We start from the raw sequence: 25779 nt of genomic DNA, 5'->3' as shown, positions 1-25779 counted from the left end.
CGGTGACGAAGGTCTTGCCCCCATCCCCACCCCTCCTCCTCCTCTTTCCCCACTCCTCCTCCCTCTTTCCCCACCCTTTCCTGGCTTCCACCTCAGGAACAAAGAAGGGAAAAAAACAGCAGTGTGACGAAAAACAGCAGCTGCATTATGCAGCATCAGGCTGGGGGCAGGGTATTTGCTCCATCTGTTGTTTTTGCTGTGCTTTTACCTTGTCGCCTCCCCTCCTGACCCTGAATAAAATGGAGAGTATTGCTAGGATCCTTCATTACAGAGAAGGGCTTAGAAATCTGCAGTTTACTCAGTATTTAGGTGGGTGTGCATGAGCCTGTACAAAAATTAAAACTGCTCTGGGCTTGTAGAAAAAGATGAAGGTACTTTGCCTTCTCATTCCATCTTATTAATAAATAGCTATTTAATGTCAGATACTGTGCTAGAGGCTTATCACATATTATTTCCTATTATTTTAGAAATGATACCCAGTAGATTTCATTTTATAACCGAGAAATCTGAAGTATAGAATGAACATGCCCTTGGCTTATTAAAATTTGATAGCAAGTAAATACAAAAGTCAGCATTTGAGCCCAGATCTGTTCAGCTCAGAATCCAGCACTTGGTGAAAAGGAGAGGCAAGAAGGCAGACATATTCAGAGAAGACTGAGGTATCTACTTTTAGGGTCTGTGTTATCAATACTTCTTGCTTTTCACTAGTGATCGTGACCTGATTTTTTCAACAAGTAAATTTCAAGGGAAAAAATGAGATGGAGAGGAACATACAGACTAAAACATAACTTTAAAATATGACAACCAGTTGCAGTGTGTACCTCATTTAGATCCTGATTCAAACAAACTGTGTAAAACATTTGACATTTGAGATAACTGGAAATTGATGTGATAATCGTTTGTGGTTTTATTTTTTAAGTCATTATCTTTTAGAGATATATTGGAATAGTTACAGATAATATAATATGATACCTGGGATTTAGAAGTAGCTGGGGACGTAGGTGAAACAGGCTTGGCCATGAGTTGACAATAGTTGAAGCTGGGTGTTGGGATTCATGGAGATTCATCTTGGATTCTATTTGTATATATGTTTACTTTTTCCCATAATAAAACACTTTTTAAGAAGGGAAAAAAGCTTTATTCCTAGTACCTTCTTTTGGTGCCTTTTCTCCTTTGCTCTTGCCCTTTTGTTCCCTTGCAGAAACCTCTCCTGCCCCTTTGCTGACACAGCTCAGTCCTTGCTCCTGGCAGTGCCTGTCCTTCCACTCCCCACCCACCACTCACATTTCTGCAAGTAGAGCTCTTCTTAGCACTCCCTTCTTGAGTCACCATCCTGGGTGTGCTGGGAATTACCTGTGAGAAACTCAGTGTCTATATTGTCTGAATGATCAAATGCTTTGTGGCGTGCTCAGATTTCTAATTCTACTTTTTTGCCACCCTTTTAGACTTCCATCTTCCCCCTTCTTCCTAACTCTCAGCTTTGTTCTTTTTCTGGCTTTGGTACTGTCCTTCAGATTTATCCATTTTGGCCACTTTGCCTCTGACTTACAGCACATCCATAACATTCTCGTTCTGTGGGATTTAGCAAATGGATGTTTGTTTTGGCCAGGAGGTCAGTGATAATAGGAATCTGGTTACCTTTGGGCAGGAATACCTGCTATTCAGTTTGCATGCTCTCTATTGGTTTTTCCTTCCTAGAAATGGCTTTGAGATGCTGAATTCTTCCTCATGTATATTACAGCTATGAAGAATATAAACTAGAAGTCTTCCCCATGGGCAGCTTCTCACATTAGCACATGACAGGACCTTCTTGCTCTTTCCTTTTCCCAGAATCAGTGAATTTGTGTGGAGCTTGATGGATGTGGCTTATTGTATCCTAAGTGGCCTTGCAATTCCATAGCTGCCTTATCCTCACAGGAAGTTTGTTATTTCTTAGAGATCTTACTAAGTGTTCTTATCTTTCAGTACACTTGGGAGATCTAGGACTAACATAAGACCCTGTTTCTTCAGAGAGAGCTATAATGGTATCAGGTCTACTTTTTTTTTTTTAAGTCCCTGTTGTGATTTTGTGTTCATGTGTGTACACTGCCATTATCTCCCATTAGGGCCTTGAACTCCAATTTTTGCCTCGTTTAAATAGTGGAAACTGTTGGGGATTTGGACCCACAGATTTTTCAGGAGGTTTTTGCTTTTTCCACATGTCCTGTATGTTTTCTTTCATAAGGCACTTGGCTTACTCAAGAAAAGTATAATATAAGCTTATGGAGGGTGTTCCCTGCAGAATAAATGCCACAGGCTTCAACTTGACAGAGCACTTAGTGTGGTCCTGAGTAAGTGAATGAGAATCAAGTTTGGGTGGAATTGCTTTCCAGCTCAGCCTGAGTCTTTCAGCCCTGTGGATGTCACAGGCTTTGGAGCCAGTCTGTGTTCTCAACAGTATTTTCCCAAAGTCCTTTTTCCCATCCTACTTACTCACTCCACCTGCAGTGCTTAAGAACTTAATTTCCAGGATGCCAGGCAACTCGCCACTCCTCCATTTCCTGTTTGTGAAGTTCATTGAGAGAAGCCTGCAACAGGAATTCCTGGGGAAGTGATGGTGGTAGCTTTTGGACCCCAGGGCCATTAGCTCATTATCCAAAGTTGGGGAATACTATGCTGTAGAAGGGCCTCCCTTCCGTTAACTCTGTTCTAATTATAAACCAAGCAATCACTAGGACTTAGGGCTGCTGGCTTTGTGCCTTGACTCTTCTCTGTCTTTAAGGATTAAAAGTTATTTTCCCTTCTTGTGCCTCAATTTTCACTCTTTGAATTTTAGAGTTCAACATAGGAATCAAGAGTCATGAAAAAATTAATCTGGACTCTGTAGGATTGGTTCTTTTGACATACAAAAATAGTAAGAAAGAAAAACAAGGTGCCTGTGTTGGACAGCAGGGGGTGCCCTTTCCCTTTATTTTACTGCCTGGCACTCCCTGCTGCATTCAGCCATTTTAGACAGATTGTGTTTGCTCCCTGGCTAACTCCATTTTGTGTTTGTGACGCAGGAAAAAAGGAGTTTGGCAAGGGAGGAGGAGTCTGGTTGGGGGAGGGCGTGAGACAGGCCAAGGCGCAGCTTCAGACTCCTCTACTCAGCACTTGCTCATCAGGGACATACCTTGCTGCAGGCTGCCTGCATCCTGAGCAGCAAGTCCTTGCCAGCTGAGCAAAGAACAAAGTGGTGTTTGGCTACTGGACAAGAGGCTTTGAGAAAGCAGGCAGAGCAGCCCTTCTGCTTCACCTAGACTCTTAGTCTGGGTTTAGGTCGACTTTACTATATAGCAATGTTTAGAATGGTGTTCTAATTGTAGAATCAGCTAAGAATAAAAGATACCCTTTTCCCTCAGTTGTCTGGAAGAATCAGATGCCCAAATGACTCCAGGCAGTCTGACTAAAACAAAACAAAACAAAATAAGAAAAAATTTTATTATGGAAAATGTAACAAAAACAAAAGCACACACATATATAATACATACATACCTGTATAAGAAAATAGTATCATCAACCCCCATGTGTCCATCATCCAGTTTAAAAACTTACTAACTGCGCAGTCTTGTTTCATACACCTGCTTCAGCTTCCTCCCTGCCACCTCAGTATATCTTAGTTGGTCATATCGTTTAATCCTTAAGTAGTTCAGAATATATGTCAAAATATAAGGGGCTTTTTAAAGAACATATCACATTACCATTAGTACATCTAAAACATTCTTTAATATCATCAAATATCTGGTCAGGGTTTAAGTTTCCCAGGTTTATCTTCTAGTAGGTGTTTTTGTTTGTTTGTTTTAAATCACTTTGTTTGAATCAGTGCTAAAGTCCACACATGGTGATTGTCTGATGTCTCTTGCATCACTCTAGCTTGTGCTATCTCTTATTTTTTACCTTACAATTTGTTTATAAATGTATTTTACTGTGAGGGAGAATATCTTAGATTGGGACAGAGAAGACATAGAGCTCGACTTCCTCTCTTCATAGAATAGCCTGTGGTCTAGGATTTCCCTCAGAGGTGACTGGAGAGGAAATGAAGGAGCAGTGCTCTGGAATCTTCAGAGGGAGAAAGGACTGAGTGTCTTTGATTCTCCTGACAGGAGAACCTTTACCTGAAGTCTGGAGAAAAGTTTGAAGACATTCTTAGTGAACAGCATGGTCATAGAATGACTGTGCCCTTTTCCTAGGAATTAAAGGAGAGCTTTTAAGCTTTGGGACGTAGTATTTTCCTGCTGTGCAATAACTGCATCGCTAGGGTAACTCCAGATCTTCAGCTTTATCTCCCAAACACTTTCTTTTTACTTCACTGGTAGCCTCTCTCCATTAAATGAGTTAGCAGCACTTACAGGACTGTTTTACAGAAAGGAAAACAGATTGAGGGTGAAAAGTCTTTCATGGCTTCAGGATTATAACATCCTCACTCCCCAGGACCTTTTTGGGAGATAATCCCCCAGGCTGACTTAGTTGCAGATGATGACATGAAAGCTTTTGCTTGATGTTCTTCCTCTCCCTTCCAAAATGGCCCAGCAAGATCCACAGCAGGCAGTCTGTTCCCTTGATCTAGGGAAAAGCACATGTTACAGATAAGGAGTTGCACAGTCAGACTTCTTAGCATGGTTAGCAGGGCAGCAGCTAGGAAAATAGACTCTGGACCAAAGAGCCAGCAACATGATAAGGGTCTTTCTTTTCGGCTCTTGTCTGCAGGGACTCACAGTCATTTTCAAATAAGATTCTCCTTCCCTCTGTGTAAAGTAGCTGTCTGTATCCACTTCTGTTTTTGGTAAATTTCACATAATACTATAAACCGAAATTACTCAGCCCTTGATACCATTTTTAGTGAAGCATGACATGAACCTTTCTTCTGGGCTTCCATCCTTGCCTTGGCTGTCCAATCCTTGCTCTGGCCAAAAAAAAAAAAAAAAAGCCCATTGTTAAGGTTGTATACTGTGCTATGGTATATGCATGATGAATTAATCCACATTCCTGTAGCAGGGCTGGAAAGGCTACTAATGGGAACATACCTTGGGTACTACATTTTGATTATCTTGTCTGCTGATTGTCAGAGTGGAGTCTCTTCCAATCCTTATCAAAACTGATTCAAAGCCATGTCTGTCCTGCCTTTCTCATAGTTGTAAAATGAGCAACAGTTGTAAAATGGGCAACAGTTGTAAAAATCTACATATGGCTACATTATTCCACCACATTAACACAGAACAAATCTGTGTTCCTTTTTAGTCTTGCTTATCATGAGTATATAACATTTAAATGAGTGTAATCAAAGTTGTGTGTATGTATGTGTTATATATATATATAACATATATATGATATATAAATAAAAAATATAAATATATGATATATAAATAAAAATATATATGAATTTTATCAGTCATTGATATATATCAAAAATATATATGATATATAAATATAAATATATGTTAGCTTTTCTTTTTTATTTCATATTGAAGTATACAAATCATATGTGTACACATTAATGAATTTTCACAAACTGAAGGGTAAAATTTACATCCACGTAATCAACACCCCGCTCAAGAAACAGAACATTACTAAAACCTGGAGGCCGCTTGTGCCCCCTGGCAATTTTAGATGTTCCCCAAGTCCCCTCATCCCCCAATCCAGGGTAACTATTATCCTGACTTCTAATAACAATAGCTTCCTTTTATCTGGTGCTCATTATCTACAATATACTTACTTGCTTACTCCTAAAATACATATTAAGTACCTTCAGAATTTCTAACTCGTATCACTGTGAGAAACAGATCTAACCTAGAGTTCAATATTTGTTCACACCATGCCTGTTTGATTCTTTTATTATGTAATTCTCACATCCATCTATTTCTCTGTATCTCCAGTCCTACCCTAACTTTAGGTCATGTCTTCATCTCTCACCTTTTTTTTTAATCAGTCTCATTGACAACCATTCTTTATTGTATATTAATACTTTAAATAATACATTTTTGCCTCTCTTTTCCTGATTTATAAATTGAAGATTTTATCTATTGCCCTCATGTTAGGAAAGCAAGGATGTTAGTCATACTGCTATCCTTCATTTCTTCTCCAAATTATTATTATTTAACTTTCTAGGTCTTTTAATAATTAACCATTTTGCATTGAATATAACAATACAGAAAGCTATATAACACATGTACTGTTTAATGAACGTTACAAGGTGAATACCTTTGTGAGAGCCACATATCTGGAGATAGAAACTTGTCAGTAAATGCTCATGTGCCCCATCCCAATCATCGTTCTTTTAAGAGAAATCACTATTCTAACTGGAATGGAATTATTTTCTTATATTTTCTCTAAAGTTTTATTACCCAAGTTCGTGTTTCCAAATGCTATAGTTTAGGTCAGTTTTGTTTTGGTCTTTTTAAATTGTTATTTTGGTAACATATACAACACAAAATTTCCCATTTTTAACCACCATCATATGTACAATTCAGTGATACTAATTACATTTACAATACTAGTGTTACCAATACCACCATTCATTACCAAAAGTTTTTCATCACCCCAAACAGAAACTCTGTACCCGTTAACCATTAACTCCCCTTTTAATTTATAATCCACTCTTTGTCTCTGTGTATTTGCTTATTCTAAGTATTTTGTACAATATTTGTCCTTTTTTGTCTGGCTTACTTCATTCAACATGCTTTCCTCAAAGTGCATCCATGTTGTTAGCATGTATCAGTACTTCATTTCATTTTATGGCTGAATAATATCCCATTGTATGTATATACCACATCTTGTTTACCATTCATCTATTGGTGAACACTTGGGTTGCTTCTACCTTTTGGCTATTGTGAATAATGCTGCTGTGAACATTGGTGTACAAATACCTGTTCGATTCCCTGCTTTCAGTTCTTTAGTGTATATGCCTACCACTGGCCAGTGGCATTGCCAGATCATATAATTCTATGTTTGACTTTCTGAGGAACCACAAAACTATTTTCCATGGCAGCCATACCATTTTACATTCCCACAAATAGTGCATGAGGGTTCCTGTTTCTCTACATCCTCACCAACACTTGTTATTTTTTGTTGTTGTTTTGTTTTGTGTTTTGTTTTGTGTGTGTGTTTTGTTTTTTAAATGAAAGCCATTCTAGGCAGTATGAAATGGTATTCCCTTGTAGTTTTGATTTGCATTTCCCTAATGACTGATGATTTTGAGCATCTTTTCTTATGTTTTTTGGAGAAATTTTTCAAGTTCTTTGCCCATTTTTTAATTCGTGATAGGGGTTTTTTTTGCCTGTGTTTTAAAATGTCTTTTACATCTCTCTTAGCCTATAGGTTCTTCTTCCTTCTCTTTCTTTTCTTTGAAATTCATTTGTTGTTAAAAAAATTTTTTTTATCCTATGAAGTTTCCCATAATTTTGCAGTTATTTTGCCATAGTGTAGTTGTATGCTTCCATCCACTGTGTTTGCTTTAAGTTGGTAATTGGTTCTAGAGGCTTAATCAAAACAGGCTTCTTTTGTTTCTTTGTTTTGTTTTGTCAAGACTTCTTCATAAGTGTTAGGTTCCACTTCAGAAAGCACACACTGTCTGGTTGTCCCTTTCTGTCATGTTAGCAGCTACTGATTATCAGGGCATAGAGCTTTTAGTTTATTAGTATCTGCAAAATGGTGATATTCCAATTCTTTCATTCCTTCTTCCCTTATTTGCTGGAATAATTCTAAAACAAGAAACTTTTCTGTTATCTACTATTTTGGTTATCCGTTGGTATTGTTTATAAAGGAAAGGCAGACTAAATGTTTGATTCTTTTTTCTTTATTTACCAGTTTTCAAAATAGGATTGATTCCATAGTACTTTGCAAAGATGAGAAGATTTTTAAAAATCTGTATGATGTGTTTTGAGCCATAGTCATTATTATTCTTATTAATTCTCCAATTGTATCATCTTTGGCCAGTAGGAGTCTCTATAAGTTGTCTCTCAGATCCTTTTATTCAACTCTAGTTGTGGGGGTCAGGGATTGAACCCAGGGCCTTATATGTGGGAAGCCAGAGCTCAATCACTGAACCACATTGGCGTTGTTTGTTTTGCTTGTTGTTTGCTTTTTAAGAGGCACTGGGAACTGAACCTGGGACTTCCCATATGGGAAGCAGGTGCTCAATTGCTTGAGCCACCATGCTTTTCCCAACTCTTGTTGTCTTTGTTTTTTTTTTTTTAAGATTTATTTCTCTCCACTTCCCCTCTCCCTCACCCCGGTTGTCTGTTCTCTCTTTCTATTTGCTGTGTCCCCTCTCCCTCACCCCGGTTGTCTGTTCTCTGTGTCTATTTGCTGTATCTTCTTTGTCCGCTTCTGTTGTTGTCAGCGGCACGGGAATCTGTGTTTCTTTTTGTTGTGTCATATTGTTGTGTCAGCTCTCCGTGTGTGCAGCACCATTCCTGGGCAGGCTGCACGTTCTTTCGCGCTGGGCAGCTCTCCTTATGTGGTGCACACCTTGTGCATGGGGCTCCCCTATGCAGGGACACCCCTGTGTGGCAGGGCACTCCTTGTGCGCACCAGCACGGCACATGGGCCAGCTCCACACGAGTCAAGGAGGACCGGGGTTTGAACTGCAGACCTCCCATGTGGTAGACGGATGCCCTAACCACTGGGCCAAGTCTGCCGCCCCTCTTGTTGTCTTTGACAGCTCCCTTGTTATCTGGTATGGTAAGATGTTCCAGGCTCATTATTATATTACATAATTATTGACTTGCTTCATACCATGTTACATATAAAACATTCTCAGAATAATAATACCAATAGTATTTCCAATAATATGATTACTAAAGATGGTTGAAAATTTTTTTGCACATAACTCTCTTCATTCTCCCCCCCCCTTTTTTTTTGTTTTTTTAAAAAGATTTTTTATTAGATTGTAAGTTTTCAGAAAAATCATGCAGAAACTACAGAGTTCCCATATACCCACTTCGCACTCAAAGTTTTCCCCGTTATTAGTACTTTGAATTAGTGTAGAACTGTTGTTACAATTGATGAAAGAATAATATGATTATACTATTAATTATAGTCCATGGTTTAACATAGGGTTCACTGTTGGCTTGTACAGTCCTATTTTTGTTAATTTTTATTCAACTAACATATACACACCCTAAAATTTCCCCTTTTTAACCATACTCAAATTTGTAATTTAGTGGTGTTCATTACATTCAAATGTTGTGCTACCATCACCACCACCCATTTCCAAAACTTTTTCATCAGATCAAACAGAAACTCAGTATCTTGCAAGCAATAAACTCACCATTCCTATCCCCTGTAATATATAATCCACTCTCTGTCACCCTCATTCTTTAGCATATGGATATTCAGTTTTCCCAGCACCATCTGTTGAAGAGGCTTTCCCCATTGAGTAGACTTGGTGCCCTTATCAAAAATAAATTGGGAAAGTGGCTGTGGCTCAATCAATTGGGCTCCGGTCTACCATATGCAAGACCCCGGGGTCACATCCTGGGGCCTCCTTGTGAAGGCAAGCTTATCCAGATGCTGCGGGGAGCCGCCGGCCTGGGCACTGTGGAGTGCCACCTGGCCTGCAAGCACTGTGGAGAGCCGACTCAGCAAAGGTGATGCAACAAAAAGGGACACAAGCAAAAAAAAAAAGAAGAGTGCGCAGCGGATGGATACAGAGACCAGACAGCAAGCAAACTGTAAGGTGGGCGGGGGGTGGGGGTAGAGTAAAGAAAAAATAAATACAGACACAGAAGAATGCACAGTGAATGGACATAGAGAGCAGACAGCAAGCAAAAAGCCACAAGGGTGGTGGGATAAAAAAATCAATTGGCTGCAGATGTGAGGGTTCATTTTTGAATTTTTAATTTGATTCCATTTGTCTTTTGCTATTCAGGGCCTCATACACTTCCATGTAAGTTTGGTGATTGACATTTCCATTTCTGCAAAGAAGGTTACTGTAATTTTGATTGGGATTTTGGGATTTGATTGGGATTTTGGATAAATTTGGCATCTTAACAATATTTACTCTTCCAGTCCATAATTATGGAATGTCCTTTTGTTTAGCTCTTCTTTGATTTCTTTTAGCAAAGTTTTATAGTTTTCCATGTATAAACCCTTTATATCTTTGTTAAATTTATTCCTCAATATTTGATTCTTTGAGTTGCTATTGTAAATGAAATTTTTAAAAAAATTTCCTCTTCAGAGCGTTCATTTCTAGTGTATAGAAACACTTACTGATTTTTTATGTGTTGATCTCCCCTCCCCCCAGCCCCCATACTGAATTCATTTATTAGCTTCATTAGCTTTGTTGTAGACATTTTGGGACTTTCTTCGTAGCGGATCATGTTATCTGCAAATAGTGAAAGTTTTACTTTCCTTTCCAATTTGTATGCCTTTTATTTCTTTTTCTTGCCTAACTGCTCTGGATGAACTTCCAATAAAATTTTGAGTCGCATTTTTGAAATGAGGATAGAAAATTCTTGGTTGGCAATTGCCTTTTTGCCTACATGGTTTCTGAGGAAAATTTGGCACTTAATCTGGGATTCCATTATACATAACTAGTTGCTTTTCTCTTGGAACTTTCAGAACTCCCTTTGTCCTTGGCTTTGGACAGTTTAATTACTGTATGTCTGGGCATGGTTCTCTTTGAGTTTATCCTGTTTGGGGTTCATTGCCCTCTTGAATTTGCATATATATGCCCTTTGTTGAATTTGGGAAGTTTTCTGCTGTTATTTCTTTAAGTATTCATTCCAGCCCTTTGACTCTTCTCTTTCTGGGTCTCCCATAATGTGTATATTTGTATACTTGGTGGTATCCCAGAGGTCTCTTAGACTCTGTTTGCTTTTTTGAAATTCTTTTTCTTTCTGTTCCTCATCCAGGATTATTTCAATTGTCTTGTCTTCAAGATCACTGATTCCTTTTTCTGCCAGGTCCAATCTGGTATTAAAACCCTCTAGAGGATTTTTCATTTCATTTGTTGTGGTCTTCAACTCCAGTATTTCTGCTTGGTTCCTGTTAAATATCTCAGATTCTCATATTATTCATTCATTGTTTTCCTCATATTCTCTAGTTCTTTTTCTGTATTTTCCTTTATCTCCTTGAGTATACCAAGGATCATTTTTTCAAAGTCTTTGTCCAGGATGCCAGAATTTGTTCTGAGTATAGCAAGGAGCTATATAAAATGGCAGCTTCTGCCAAACTGAGAGGGCTACTCACACCAAAGAATGACAAGTCCAGCTTAGCTGGTATATGTGCATTTACTAAGGGGTTATGTAGGGTCCTTATCCTGGATGACAGAAGAGGTGACAGTTCTGAGCTCTATCTTCCATGTCTACCGAGAAGTTGGTTGGTCTTTTGTTATGGTTGCTATGTACACGTAAGGCATAAGGATAACTTTAAGCGAATGCAGCAGTTTACTCAAGATTAATGGTACAAAGAAGGCATGCAGGAATGCGTTTGACTTCTACAGAATGCTTTGATTATGAGCAAAGAATCAGATGTTTGTATTTTTGTACAAGGAGGGGAAGGTCAGATAGTTATAGTTTTACTGATTTTAAGATCTACTTATTCTCAAGCAATTGTTTCCTGAGGCATGTCTTGTGACTAGCTGAATCTAGCTTACAGTTTAATTTAAGGAAATTTAAGGAAAATTAAGGAAATTTACAGTTTAATTTAAGGAAAGGGCAGTAAAAGTTGTGGGATGCTTAATTACCTATGCTACACTGGTCCCCTTTGTTGATGATTTCTGGATTTTTATCTTACTCCTTTATAACAGGTCGATCATTTCTGTTTCTTTGTCTTATAATCTTTTCTTGCACACAGTACTTTTTTTTTTCCCAACATTGTACTTTTAATCACATCCCTGCCAGTCCCCAGTGTTTACCTGCTCCCTTCTTCAGCCATGCCCCAGTTCCAAGGACTGTCTACCTCTCCCTCCCCATCCTACCCCCTGTCAGATCTGCACCAAACCCAATAGTATCACTACACCCCTGCCATGTCATTTCACTGCACAGCTACACATTTCCACCTCGTCAGAGATTTCACCCATATAGGTTTTGGCTGACCATCTTCTTATCCATTTCTATTTCCTGTACACCTATCTTCCAGATGCTTGCTCTGTGAGTCAGCTCAGATTGCATAATTTTTATCAGTAAAGTCATGAAATATTTGTTCTTCAAAGCCCAACTTGCTTCACTCAACATAAGATCCTCAAGATTCACCCATGTTGTATTATCCGTTGTGTTAGTGTTATATTCTTTCTTCCAGCTGAGCAATATTCCAATGTATGTATGTACCACATTGTTTTTATCCATTTATCTCTTGATGGGCATTTTGGTTGATTTCAACTTTTGGCAATAGTAAATAATGCCACAATGAACATTGGTGTTTATGTATCCGACGTGTCCTTGCTTTCAATTCTTCTGGGTATGTATTCAGCAGTGGATTTGCTGTATCATGTGGCATACACAGTACATTTTGATAAATTAAGTTTGTATCAGCTAGTGATATGACAGAGATTTTCTTAAGTCACAAGAACTAACAAAAACAAACCAACCAAAGCAAAAAACACATTTCAGTCTTTGCAAATTGACTCTGCCTTGTCCTGCACTCTGATTCAGAGTTTATCCCTCCTATCAAGAAGGTCAACGCAAGGCAACTGTGAAGTGCAGGGTCCTCTCCCTCTTTTATGAGCCTCTTGTCTTGTCCTGGGCTTGTGCTTGTTTGTGCCTTAGGAATTCTCCCTTTACAGGAATTCTGACATCCCCTCTATTCCCTATGAAATACTTTCTTCCCTTCTAAGTTGTTCTATTGTATAACTTAAAACAGGTAATCCTTTGCTCCAGGCTGCTTAGACTTCATTATTTCTTACACTGTTTAACCTGTCTGCAAGCTGCTTCTGCCTGCAAGTCAAGTTCTGGGAGGGTAAATCCATGATGAGTTTCTTGGTTCAGTTTTTCAGGCTGCAATCCAGTAGATTGGCACTGAAATACAAGCACCCAGTTTGCACATGGGCATTACTCTGTTCCCTCTGGAACAAAGCCAGGCAACCACAATGGGAGTACAGGCTGCTTCCATACCGCTCTGGGATGGGGTAAGAGAGGCCAGCAAGGGCACCACGACCATTTTTTTAAAAATTTATTGAAGTGTATCACTCATACATAAACATACATAAACAATAAGTGTATAGTAATAGTTGTAAACTTATTAAACAAATATACATAACATCATTCAGGGATCTCTTACTTCCTCTCCCCCTACCACCAATACCTTGCATTGTTGTGGAACATTTTTAACTAATGATTAAAGAACACTCTCAAAATATTACTACTAACCAAAGTATCTTACATTTGGTGTATTTTTCTCCCAATGCAGCCTATTATTACTACTGTATCATTTATGCATGAACATACATAAACAATAAGTATACAGTAAAAGTTGCAAACTTACAAAGCAAACATGTATAACATCATACAGGGGTCCAATACATCAACCCACCACTAATACCTTGCATGGTTGTGAGACATTTGTTACAAATTATGAAAGAACACTATCAAAATCTTAATACTAACTGTAGTCCTTATCTTACATTTGACATAACCATTTTTAAAAACACATTGTCTTGATTTGGCACTAACCCCATTATTGAGCCCTTTGACTTCTGGAGTGTTGAAGAAGATGACTCTGCCAGTTTTTTCTAATTGTACAAAGACTTTGTAGGGGAATGACATCCTGGAGCATCTTTTGCTTCCATCTTGACCAATCAGAAGCCCAGTTATGTGAATTTTGACAAATGCATACAGCCATGTAACTTCCAAAATCAAGAAAGAACATTTTCATCACTCCAAAAAGTTCCCTCTTGCCCACTTCTCAATTTCCTCCTCTCACCTATTTTACACAGTATTTTACATCCATCCATTTCTAAAACTTTATAATCTCACCTCTAGGTCTTGGCAACTACTGCTGTATTTTCTTTCCCTATAGTTTTGTCTTTTCCAGAATGTCTCATAAATGGAATCATAAAATATATAGCTTTTTAGTGTAAATTCATTCACTTAATGCATTCATAGGTTGCTGGACATTTGGGTTGTTTCCAGTTTTAGGCAATTATGAATAAAACCAATATTAAACATTTAATATAGAATTTTGTCTGGATATATGTTTTCATTTTTCTTGGATAAATACTTAGGAATGGAATTGTTGGATTATATGGTATAGTAAGTGTATGTTTAACTGTATAAGAAACGGTCAAACTTTTCCAAAGTGGTAACTGTACCTTTTTTTTTTTTGGTATGGGGCTGGAGATTGAACCCGGGACCTCGTATGTGGAAAGCCAGCACTCAACCACTGAGCCACATCAGCTTCCCTGAGTTGATATTTTCATTTGTTTGCTTGGGACCAAACCTGGGACCTCCCATGTGGGAAGTAGGTGCTTAACCGCTTGCACCACATCCACTCCCTGGCTATACAATTTTTTTTTTTTTTAAGATTTATTTATTTTGTATTTATTTCTCTCCTTACCCCCCTCCCCATTGTCTGCTCTTTGTGTCCATTTGCTGTGTGTTCTTTTATGTCCACTTCTATGCTTGTCAGCGGCACAGGAATCTGTGTCTCTTTTTGTTGCATTATCTTGCTGCATCAGCTCTCCATGTGTGCAGCGCCACTCTTGGGTAGGCTGGACTTTCTTTCGTGCTGGGTGGCTCTCCTTACGGGGCGCACTTGTTGCACGTGGGGCTCCCCTACATGGGGGACACCCCTGCGTGACATGGCACTCCCTGTGCACATCAGCACTGAGAATGGGCCAGCTCCACATGGGCCAAGGACATGTGGTAGGGAGACACATGTCTTAATGACTTTGAACATCTTTTCCTGTGCTTACTTGCCATCTGTATATCTACTTTTGTGATATGTGTGTCCAAATCTATTGCCCATATTTTAAAAATTGCATTGTGTTCTTATTGGGTCATGAAAATTTTTTTTTAAATTTGTAGATTTACAAAAAATGATGTAAAAAACACAGTGTTCCCTTATACCCCCCTATTTTTAACACTTTGCATTACTGTGGTATCTTTGTTACAACTGATGAAAGGATATTAAAGTTGTACTATTAACTATAGTCCATACTTGACACTAGAGTGTTTTTTTCCCCGTGTGTCCCCCTGTTGTTACCACCTTGCATTAGTGTGGTATATTTTTTACAATTCATGAAAGAACAGTATTATAATTGTATTATTAACTATAGTCTATCATTTATTGCTTAGGGTTCACTGTGTTGTACAGTCCTAAGTTTCATCCTTTAATTTTTATTCTAGTAACATGTATATGACCTAAAATTTCCCCTTTTAACCATATTCACGTATATAATTCACTATTGTTAATTACACTCACAGTATTTTACAACCATCTATTTCCAAAACTTTACAATCAACCTACATAGAAATTCTGTACTAATTAAACATTAACTCCCCATTCCCTATCCCCAACACAGCCCCAGGTAACCTGTATTCTATTTTCTGACTCAAAGAGTTTGATTATTCTAATTGCTGCCCTTGTTTCAGGCTTTCATTTTTATGGGTGAATAATATTTCATTATATATAGAGAGAGAAAGGGAGAGAGAGACACCTGGACTGCTTCCATCTTTTGCCAATTGTGATTTAAGCCATTTTGGACATTGGTGTTCAAATATCTGTTCAAGTGTTGCTTTCAGTTCTTTTGGGTATGTACTTAATAGAGGGATTGTTGGATCATATGGTAAGTCTACACTTAGCTTTCTGAGAAACAGCTAAACTGTCTTCCACAGTGTTTATACCATTTTACATTCCCACCAGCAGTGAATGAGTGTATTTTTCCACATCCTTTTCAACTCTTGTAATTCTCATTTTTTAAAAATAGTAGTCGTTCTGGTGGGTATGAAGTGGTATCCTCTTATGGTTTTGTTTGCATTTCCCTAATGGCTAATGATTTTGAGCATCTTTTTATTTGCTTTTTGGCCATTTATGTAACTCTGGAGAAATGCTGAAGTCTTGGCCATTTTTAAATTGGGTTGTCTTTTTATTGTTGAGTTATAGGATTATATGTTCTGGATACTAAACCCTTATCAGATATGTAGTTTCCAAATATTTTCTTCTGTTGAGTAGTTTGTCTTTTCACTTTCATGGTAAAGCCCTTTGATGCATAAAAGTTTTTAATTTTGATGAGGTCACATTTATCTATATATTTTTTCCTTTTGTTGCTTGTGCTTGGGTGTAAAGTCTAAGAAACCATTGCCTAACACAAGATCCTAAAGATGTTTCCCTACATTTTCTTCTAGAATTTTTATAGTTTTGGTTCTTTTATTTAGGTCTTTGATATATTTTGGGTTACTTTTTATATATGATGTGAAAAAGAGGTTCTCCTTCATTCTTTTGCACGTGGATATCCAGTTCTTCCCACACCATTTGTTGAAGAGACTTTGCTTTCCTAATTGAGTAGACTTGGCAATTTTGTCAAAAATCAATTGGCTATAAATGTGAGGGTCTATTTCTGAATTCTCCATTCAATCCATTGGTCTATATATCTATCCTTGTGCCAGTACCATGTTATTTTGACCTCTGTAGGTTTGTAATAAACTTTAAAGTCAGAAAGTGTGAGTCTTCCAACTTTGTTCTTCTTTTTCAAGATGTTCTTAACTATTTGAGACCCCTTACCCTTCCAAATAAATTTGATAATTGGCTTTTCCATTTCTGCAAAGGAGGCTTTTGGAATTTTGATTAGGATTGAGTTGAACCTGAAAATCACTTTGGATTTTCCAATCCATGAGCATGGAATGTCCTTCCATTTATTTAGATCTTCTGATTTCTTTTAACAAAGTTTTGTAGTTTTTCATATATAAGTCATTACATCCTTGGTTAAATTTATTCCTAGATATTTGATTCTTTTAATTGCTATTGGAAATGGAGTTTTTTCCTGATTTCTTCCTCAGATTGTTCATAGGAACACTAGTGATTTTTGTGGATTGATCTTGTACCCTGCCACTATGCTGAATCCATTAGCTCCAGTAGCTTTGTTGTAGATTTTTCAGGACTTTTTACATATAGTATCATGTCATCAGCAAATAGTGAAAGTTTTACTTCTGCCTTTCCAATTAGTATGCCTTTTATGGCTTTTTCTTGCCTAACTGCTCTGGCTAGAACTTCCAGATGTTCCAAATGTTGAGTAGCAGTGGTGTCTTGTTCCAGATCTTAGAGGGAAAGCTTGCAGCCTTTGATCACTGATTATGATGTTAGCTATGGGTTTTTCTTATATATCCTTTATCATACTGAGCAAAGTTCTTTCTATTCCTTTTTTCGTAAGTGTCATTATCAATAAAGGATGCTGGATTTTTCAGATGCTTTTTCTGTGTCAATTGAGGTGATCATGTTGTTTTTTTTCCCATTGTTTTGTTACAGTGATGTATTACGTTAATTATTTTTCTTCTGTTGAACCACCCTTGCATACCTGGGATGAAACCCACTTGATCATGGTATATAATTCTTTTAATGTGCCGTTGGATTTGCCAGTATATTCTTGAAGATTTTTGCAGCTATAGTCATAAGATAAATTGGTCTGTACTTTTCTTTTTTCCAGAATCTTTGTTATTATTCTTCTTCTAGAATCTTTATCTGATTTTTGTATGAGGGTGATGTTGGCCTCATGGAATGAGTTAGGTAGTATTTCCTTCTGTTAAATTTTTTGGAAGAGTTTAAACAGGATTGGTAATAATTCTTCTTGGGATGATTGGTAGACTTTACCTGTGAAGCCATCTGCTCCTGGACTTTTCTTTGTTGGTAGGTTTTTGATGACTGCTTTAGTCTCTTATAAATGGTCTGTTGAGATTTTCTATTTCTTCTACAGTCAGTGTATTGTTCATGTGTTTCTAGGAATTTGTCTATTTCATTTAGGTTGTCTAATTTGTTGCCATACAGGTGTTCATAGTATCCTTTATGATCCTTTTTATTTCTATGGGGTCATTGTTAATGCTCCCACTCTCATTTCTGATTTAGTATTTTCTCTTTCTTTCTTCATCTAGCGAAGGGATTTGTCAGTTGTATTGATCTTTTAAAAGAACCAACTTTTGGTTTTGTTAATTCTCTCATTTTTTTAATGCTTAATTTCATTTATTTCTGCTCTAATCTTTTTCCTTCTGCTTGCTTTGGGCTTATATTGTTCTTTTCCTAGTTCCTCCAGGTGTGCCAGTTAGGTCTTTGATTTTAGCTCACTCTTCTTTTTTAAATGTTTTTCCTATCAGCATTGCCTTTGCTGCATCCATAAATTTTGATATGTTGTATTTTCATTTTCATTTGGCTCAAGATATTTACTGACTTCCCTTATAATTTCCTTTACTTTTTGACCCACTGATTGTTTAAGGGTATGTTATTTAACTTCCATATGTTTGTGTATTTTCTGGTTCTCTGCCTGTTATTGATTTCCAGCTTCATTCCATTATGGTCAGAGGAGATGCTTTGAGTAATTTCAGTATTTTAAAATTTATTGAGACTTGTTTTGTGACCCAACTAGTAGTCAATCCTGAAGAACAATCCATGTGTAGTTGAGAAGAATATATTTCCTGCTGTTTGGAGTGTCAATGTTCTGTATATGTCTGTTAGGTCTAGTTCATTTATCATATTACTCAAATTCTGTTTCCTTATTGATCTTCTATTTAGATATCAGTTCTGTTGATGATAGTGGTGTATTGAAGTCTCAAAATATTATTGTAGAAGTGTCTATTTCTCACTTCAGTTTTGCTGGTGTTTGCCTCATATATTTTGGTATACACAGGTTGATTGAATAAATACTAATGATTATTATTTCTTCTTGGTGGCTTGCCCCTTTTATTAATATATAGTATCCTTCTTTATTTCCTGTAACAGCTTTTGACCTAAAGTCTGTTTTGTCTAATTTTAGTATAGCTACCCCAGTTCTTTTTTCTTTACTGCTTTCATGGGGTATGCATTTGCTTTTACAATGTGGATTTATTAACTTATAAGCTTACAGTTTTTTTTTTTTTAATTATTTAAAATTACATTAAAAAAATATATGAGGTCCCATTCAACCCCACCGCCCCCGCCCCCCACTCCCCCCACAGCAACACTCTCTCCCATCATCATGACACATCCATTGCACCTGGTAAGTTCATCTCTGAGCATCACTGCACCCCATAGTCAGTGGTCCACATCATAGCCCAGACTCTCTCACGTTCCATCCAGTGGGCCCTGGGGGGATCTACAGTGTCCCGTCATTGTCCGTGAAGCACTATCCAGGACAACTCCACGTCCCAAAAACGCCTCCACATCTCATCTCTTCCTCCCGTTCCCCACACCCAGCAGCCCCCATGGCTACCGTTCCCACACCCATTCCACATTTTCTCTGTGGACATTGGATTGGTTGTGTCCATTGCACACCTATGTCAAGTGAGGGCTTAGATTCCACATGGGTACTGGATGCACTCCTCCTGAACTTATAAGCTTACAGTTTTGAGGCTGTGAAAATATTCAAATCAAGGTTCATCAGATGATGCTTTTCTCCCCAGAGACCAGCTGCGGTGATCCTAGACTCCTGTCACATGGCAAAACGCAATGGTGGCGTCTCTGGTCTCTCCATTCTCTCTGGATCTCATTGCTTTCAGCTCCTGGCCTCCTCTGACTTTCCCTTTCCCAGTTCCACAGATTTCAGCTTCTTGCTCTCATGGCTTTCTCTATATATATGTCTGTGGGTTTCTTTCTGTATTCATCCCATTTAGAAAGGGCTCCAGTAAAAGGATTAAGACCCACCTTGGGTCATGCCTTACTGATGTAATCTAATCAAAAGGAAGGTCCCACCTATAAGAGCCTCCCCCATAGGAATATATTAGCTCTAAGGACACGATCTTTTCTGGGGTCCATAAAAACCTCAGACTATCACACATGGAATATCTTTTTCTATCCTTTCACTTTCAGCCTATTTGTGTCTTTGGGCCTAAGGTTAGTCTCTTGTAAACAACATATAACTGGGGGAAGCGGACTTGGCCCCGTGGTTAGGGCATCCGCCTACCACATGGGAGGTCCACAGTTCAAACCCTGGGCCTCCTTGACCCGTGTGGAGGTGGCCCATGCGCAGTGCTGATGCACGCAAGGGGTGCCCTGCTGTGCAGGGGTGTCCCCCGCATAGGGGATCCCCATGCACAAGGAGTGTGCCCCGTAAGGAGAGTGGCCCAGCATGAAAGAAAGTGCAGCCTGCCCAAGAATGGTGCTGCACACACGGAGTGCTGATACAAGATAATGCAACAAAAAGAAAACAGATTCCTGGTGCCACTGATAAGGATAGAAGCAGTCACAGAAGAACACACAGCGAATGAACAGAGAGCAGACAGCTAGGGGTAGGGGGGTGGGAAGGGGGCAGAAATAAATTTTTTAAAAAATCTTTAAAAAACAAACAAACAAACAAAAACAATATATAGTTGGATCATACTTTTTTATCCAGTCTTCCAGTTTGTGTCTTTTGATCTGGGAGTCTAATCCATTAACATTCAGTACTGTCTTAGTTTTCTGAAGGCTGCCAGTGCAAAAATACCAGAAATAGGTTGGCTTTTATAATGGGAATTTATTAGGGTAAAATCTTACAGTTCTATGGCTGCAAAAATGTCCAAATCAAGGCATCAGTAGAGATGCTGTCTCACCAAAAGTCACCTGCTGGCAGATCCTGGAGTGCTGCAAGGCAAAATGGCTGCTGGACTCTGTCTTCTCCTCCAGGCTTACTTTCTTCCTGAGCTCAGCTGGCGATCAGGCATATGGCTCATTACTCCTTGGCCTTATCTGTTCAGCTTTGGGCTGCTCCACTGATTTCAGCCTCTTGCCTCTCTCAACCTCTCGGGGTTTCTCTGTTTTTCTCTGGCTATAGGTTACCCTGTAGTCCTTTCTCACATGGCAGGGTAAAAATGCAGCTCTTTCTCTGTGGCTTTTTTCTTTGTATGTTTTTTCCATTTATAACTGTTCCAGCAAGAGGGTGGAGACCCACCCTGCATCACACCTCACTGAAGTACTCCAATCAAAGGCCCCTAAGTGAATGCAATCCAATCAAAAAATCCCACACCCATAGGAATGGATTAACTCCAAGAACATGATCTTTTCTGAGATGCACAAAAACTTCATACTGGCACAAATATTATTACTGTAAAAACAGTACCTACCTCAGCCATTTGTCCTTTGGTTTTTTAGTTCCTGCTTTGCATATTAACTTTTTTAAAGATTTCTTTTATTTATTTCTCCCTGCCTCCTCATTGTTTGCACTTGCTGTGTGTTCTGTCTCTAGGAAGCAACAGAAACTGAACCTGGGACCTATGTGGGAGAGAGGTGCCTAATTGCTTGAGCCACCTCTGATCCCTGCTTTGTTGGGTCTCTTGTTATCTTTTTTCTTCTTGTGTCTCTTGCAGTGTCATCTTGCTGCGTCAGATTGCCATGCCTGCCCATTGCGTCAGCTTGCTGTCTTGCTCGTTTTTCTTTAGGAGGCACCAGCAACCTCTCTGTTCCCTGCTCTGTTGTGTCTCTCATTATGTTTTCCTTCTTATGTCTCTTGTTGCTTCACCTTGTTGTGTCAGCTTGCTGCACCTGCCCATCACTCCAGCTTGCCGTCTTCTTTAGGAGGCACCAGAGCTGAACCATGGGCCTCCCATGTGGTAGGCGGGAGCTCAGTTGCCTGAGCCACATCTACTCCTCTACATATTAATTTTATTTATTTATTTTACAATCTATTAAAAAATGTAAAAAATCAATTCTGAGCTCACAAGGCTGTATGCTGTAGTCAGATAGCCCTTGAGTTAAACCTTTTGCCTATCTACCAAGCATTTTCTTGCCTTTGTTTTTTATGTCATATGTATATAATTTTTTTTCTTTATATCGCTTTTCCTTTATAGCAACCTCCTTTTCTGTATAGTTGATCTTTTGTGATGTATCTGAATCCTTTTCTCAAGACTGTTTCTCTATATTTTTAAAATGCTTTCTTTGTGATTACCCTGGTTTTGTATTACCCACAACGTATATCTATAACCTTCTAATTTGAAAAGTTACCAACTTAGCTTCAGTAGCATTGACGTTCTCTGCTTTCATATCCTTCCATTTTTCCTCTGTATATTGTTTTTCTTTAAAGATTTATTTTTATTCATCTATTTCACCTCTCCACCCCTCCTCCATTGTTTGTGCTCATTGTCTGCTCTCTGTGTATGTTCATTGTATGCTCGTCCTTTTTTTTTTTTTTCCTTTTTAGGAGGTACTGGGAACTGAACCCGGCACCTCCCATGTGAGAGGGAGGCACCCAATGGCTTGAGCCACCTCTGCTCCTTGTATATAGTTTTTGTATCCCATTGCCTGTTTATATTTTGCATGTCCATTTTCAGGAAATATGACTTTTTTCTATTCAATTGTGTTATGATTCTTACAGGAATTAAATAACAGAGTTGTATATTGAGGATTCAATACTACTGGGTTTTGCATTTACCCTTTTAGTTACTTTCACTGATGATCTTCATTTCTTCATACTACTCCAAGCCACTCTTTCAATCTGAATAATTTCCTTTAGTAAGTCTGGTAGGCAGGTCTTTTGTTGACACACTCTCTCCGTTTCTGTTTTTCTGTGAATGTTTTAATCTCTCCCTTATTTTTGAAGGACAGTTTTGCCAGATAAAGAATTTTTGGCTGGCAGTTTTTTCTTTCAGTACCTTTAATATTTCATACCACTACATTCTTACCTCTATGGTATTTGATGAGAAATTGGTACTTGACCTTACTGAGGATCCTTCGTATGTGACAAATCATTTTTCTCTTGCTGCTTTCAAAATTCTCTGTTTATCTTTGGCATTAGACATCCTGATTAGTATGTGTCTGGGAGTAACTGTATGTGTCTTGGAGTATATTACACTTCTTAGACATGTATATTTATGTCTTTCATAAGAGTTGTGAAGTGTTCAGCTATTATTTCCTCAAATATTCTTTCTGTCTCTTTTCCTTTTTCTTCTCCTTCTGGGACACCTATGCCATGTATATTTGCAGTTTGTGCTATCCCTCAAATCCCTGAGATACTACTCAATTTTTCTTTTTTAGGGCTCCCAACTTTTATTTTGCCAAGTAAGGGTATTTAAAGTAACTAATATCTAGTATCAACAGCACTTCATAAAAGAAAGGGCACTTTAATACCACAAAAGTTTGAATAACCTTAAAATAAAAGTTAGAGTTCATAATGTTCTATTAGCCTTTTTTTTTTTTTCCTCTGTGGACTGCTGAATATTTAGTCTGAGCCTTGAATTTTGGAACAATTGCCTAAAATGCCACTGAGCTCAGTCAGTTCAGTTTAAAAGACTGAGAGGTGAATGGCTTTGCCTGAGGTCAGTTAGTGTTAGAATCAGGGAGAGAAAGCATAGGTTCTGATACCTAGTAGAGGAATACATCCTTATAGACACCCAAGCACCAAATGTATTGCTCATCAGGAATCTTAATTGGTGTTATTTTAAAACAAAACAAAAACTTCCAAAACTAATGTAAAATCAAATAATCCCCCTACTCTGTTATAGAAATTTGGTATACATGACAGTAATGGTTACGTTTTGTCAAGGACATTAACCCCAAATCATAAATCACTATAATTATATAATCTGTACTATAAACTATATAATCTAAACTGTAAGCTTCTAATTCCCCAAAAGACTTCATTCTCAATAGCCCATAAAAGATGATTAATAAATGTCTGTCGTGTGTACAAATGAATGTCACTTTAATCACTGAAAAACAAGTTTCTTGACAACATGAATAATTTCTCAACCCAGCACAAAATCTTAAGAAATCACTGGATCACAAATGGTAAAAGAGAAAAGAGATGATGGTGTTGATAGGGGGAATGATGTGGGAGGGGACCTATTTTTCTGATAAAAAAATAGCTAATTTGGCAACGTCTCTTATATCTACCTCATTCAAATGATGAAGCAATTGTAATTTAGGGTAGGGAAGTGGATGTGGCTCAAGTTATAAGGTCTCTGCCTACCATATGGGAGGACCCACGTTTGATCCCTGGGATCTCCTGGTGAAAAAGAAGAAGAGAAAGTGTGCCTGCGTGGTGAGCTAGTGCCCATGCAGTGAGCCAGTGCCCGTGTGGTGAGCCAAGTGCCCACGTGAGTACTCGCGTGAGTGCCTGCGTGGTGAGCCAGTACCCATGCAGTGATCCAGTGCCCACACAAGTGAGTCACACAGCAAGATGATGACGCAACAAAAGAGAAATGGAAGACAGAGTCAATGTGAAGCGCAGCGGAGACCAGGAACTGAGGTGGCACAATTGACAGGGAACCTCTCTCCACGTCAGAGGTCCCCAGGATCAAATCCCTCTGAATCCTAGAGAAGAAAGATGAGAAGACAAAAAAGAGAAATAGATATAGAAGATCACACAGCGAATGGACACAGCAAAAAAACAGCAGGGTCGGGGTGGGGAAAAATAATAATAAAAATAGATCTTAAAAAAAATAATTTAGGGTAATTACAACAGTAATCATACGCAATGATTTTTGTGTGAAAAAAATTCACATTAATCACATTCACTTTACTTTTTTAGATGAGCTGAGTAATGTGGAAAGGTTTTAATATTCTGAAGGAATTTAACATCTAAAGCATAAAATAGAATTTTAACATGAACCTGAAAATACATTTACCTAATTATTTTGTGCTATCAAAATGCTAAAGTAGAACTCTATTCTAAACAATGGGCTGCAGTTAATAGTACAATAATAAACTATTCTTTTGTGAATTGTAACAAATGTAATGGAAAGTGTTAGTAATAGGATTTTTCTATAAGCCTACAACTTCTCTAATAACATCAAATTCAAAATTAAGATTAGTTTATCAGGTTAAAGAATATTTTTTTATCAGAAACTTTGGAAAGTAGTTTATGGAAGTTTTTTTTTCTTTAAACTACCTTTTGCTGATCCAATCATATCTTTTTTTTTTTAATGGTGGGAATTGTGGGGAGGAGCATGCAGAAAATTCTCCCTAAGAATCTGATAGATTGAATCAGGATTTGTAGAACTTTAGATGTGAGGCTGATGATGTGCCTTAAAGTCATATTCAAATATAAGTCACAAAGGCTTCTTTAAACCATTGTACACAATTTTGATATCAACTTTATCTATATAAATACTGTAATACACAACTGTAAATTTTTAGAATATCAGTGATTTTATATATATATATTTATAACATAGGAACATTAGTATCTAGTTTCATGGAATTCTTGAGAGTGCTAAGGTAACTCTCTTTAGCAAGAGAAAACTTATGATTGACTACAACTGAGAATTACACTATATTAGAAGAAATAATAGATATATTTACCTGTTTAAATACTTTTGCCAATTTCAAATAATTTGTTTTACTTAAATATATATGATGTATGGTTGTTTTTCTCCTTCTAACCTATAAAACTCTAAACTATCTCACTTTAAAAATATTTATTTCTTTTGACCATAACTGCCATCTTACAGTAATTGGCCAAAATGACGAACACAGAAAGTGGAGATGAACCCCTATATGTTTTCTAGGCCTTTTAGAATGCATGGAGTTTTTCCTTTGGCCACAAAGATGCAAATCTATTAATACAAGGAAGTTGCTATCGTAGACATAAAGGGAATGGGCACTCTTCAAAAAGGAATGCTCCACAAATGTTACCATGGCAAAACCAAAAGAGTCTACGATGTTACCCAGCATGCTGTTAGTATCATGGTAAACAAACAGGTTAAGGGCAAGATTCTTGCCAAGAGAATTAAT

At 37.9% G+C, this 25779-nt stretch overlaps 1 protein-coding gene across 2 annotated transcripts in view; it reads left to right on the top strand.

The window, feature by feature from the left end:
- LOC131275504 (protein diaphanous homolog 1) overlaps positions 1-25779 on the top strand; it is a 70484-nt gene that overhangs the window by 12229 nt on the left and 32476 nt on the right. The window contains exon 1 of one of the 2 annotated variants that reach the window (XM_071210304.1): positions 14287-14415. The exons of the other annotated variant lie outside the window; for it this stretch is intronic. The gene's annotated coding sequence lies outside the window, so the exon portion shown is untranslated. Of the gene's footprint in view, positions 1-14286; positions 14416-25779 lie in introns of those variants that run through there. 2 annotated transcript variants of the gene reach the window in all.

This window comes from Dasypus novemcinctus, chromosome 2 (genome assembly GCF_030445035.2).
Source record: "Dasypus novemcinctus isolate mDasNov1 chromosome 2, mDasNov1.1.hap2, whole genome shotgun sequence".
NCBI lineage: Eukaryota > Metazoa > Chordata > Mammalia > Cingulata > Dasypodidae > Dasypus > Dasypus novemcinctus.
The sequence above is the reverse complement of the archived record's forward strand: the minus strand, read 5'-3'. Positions and strand labels throughout refer to the sequence as shown.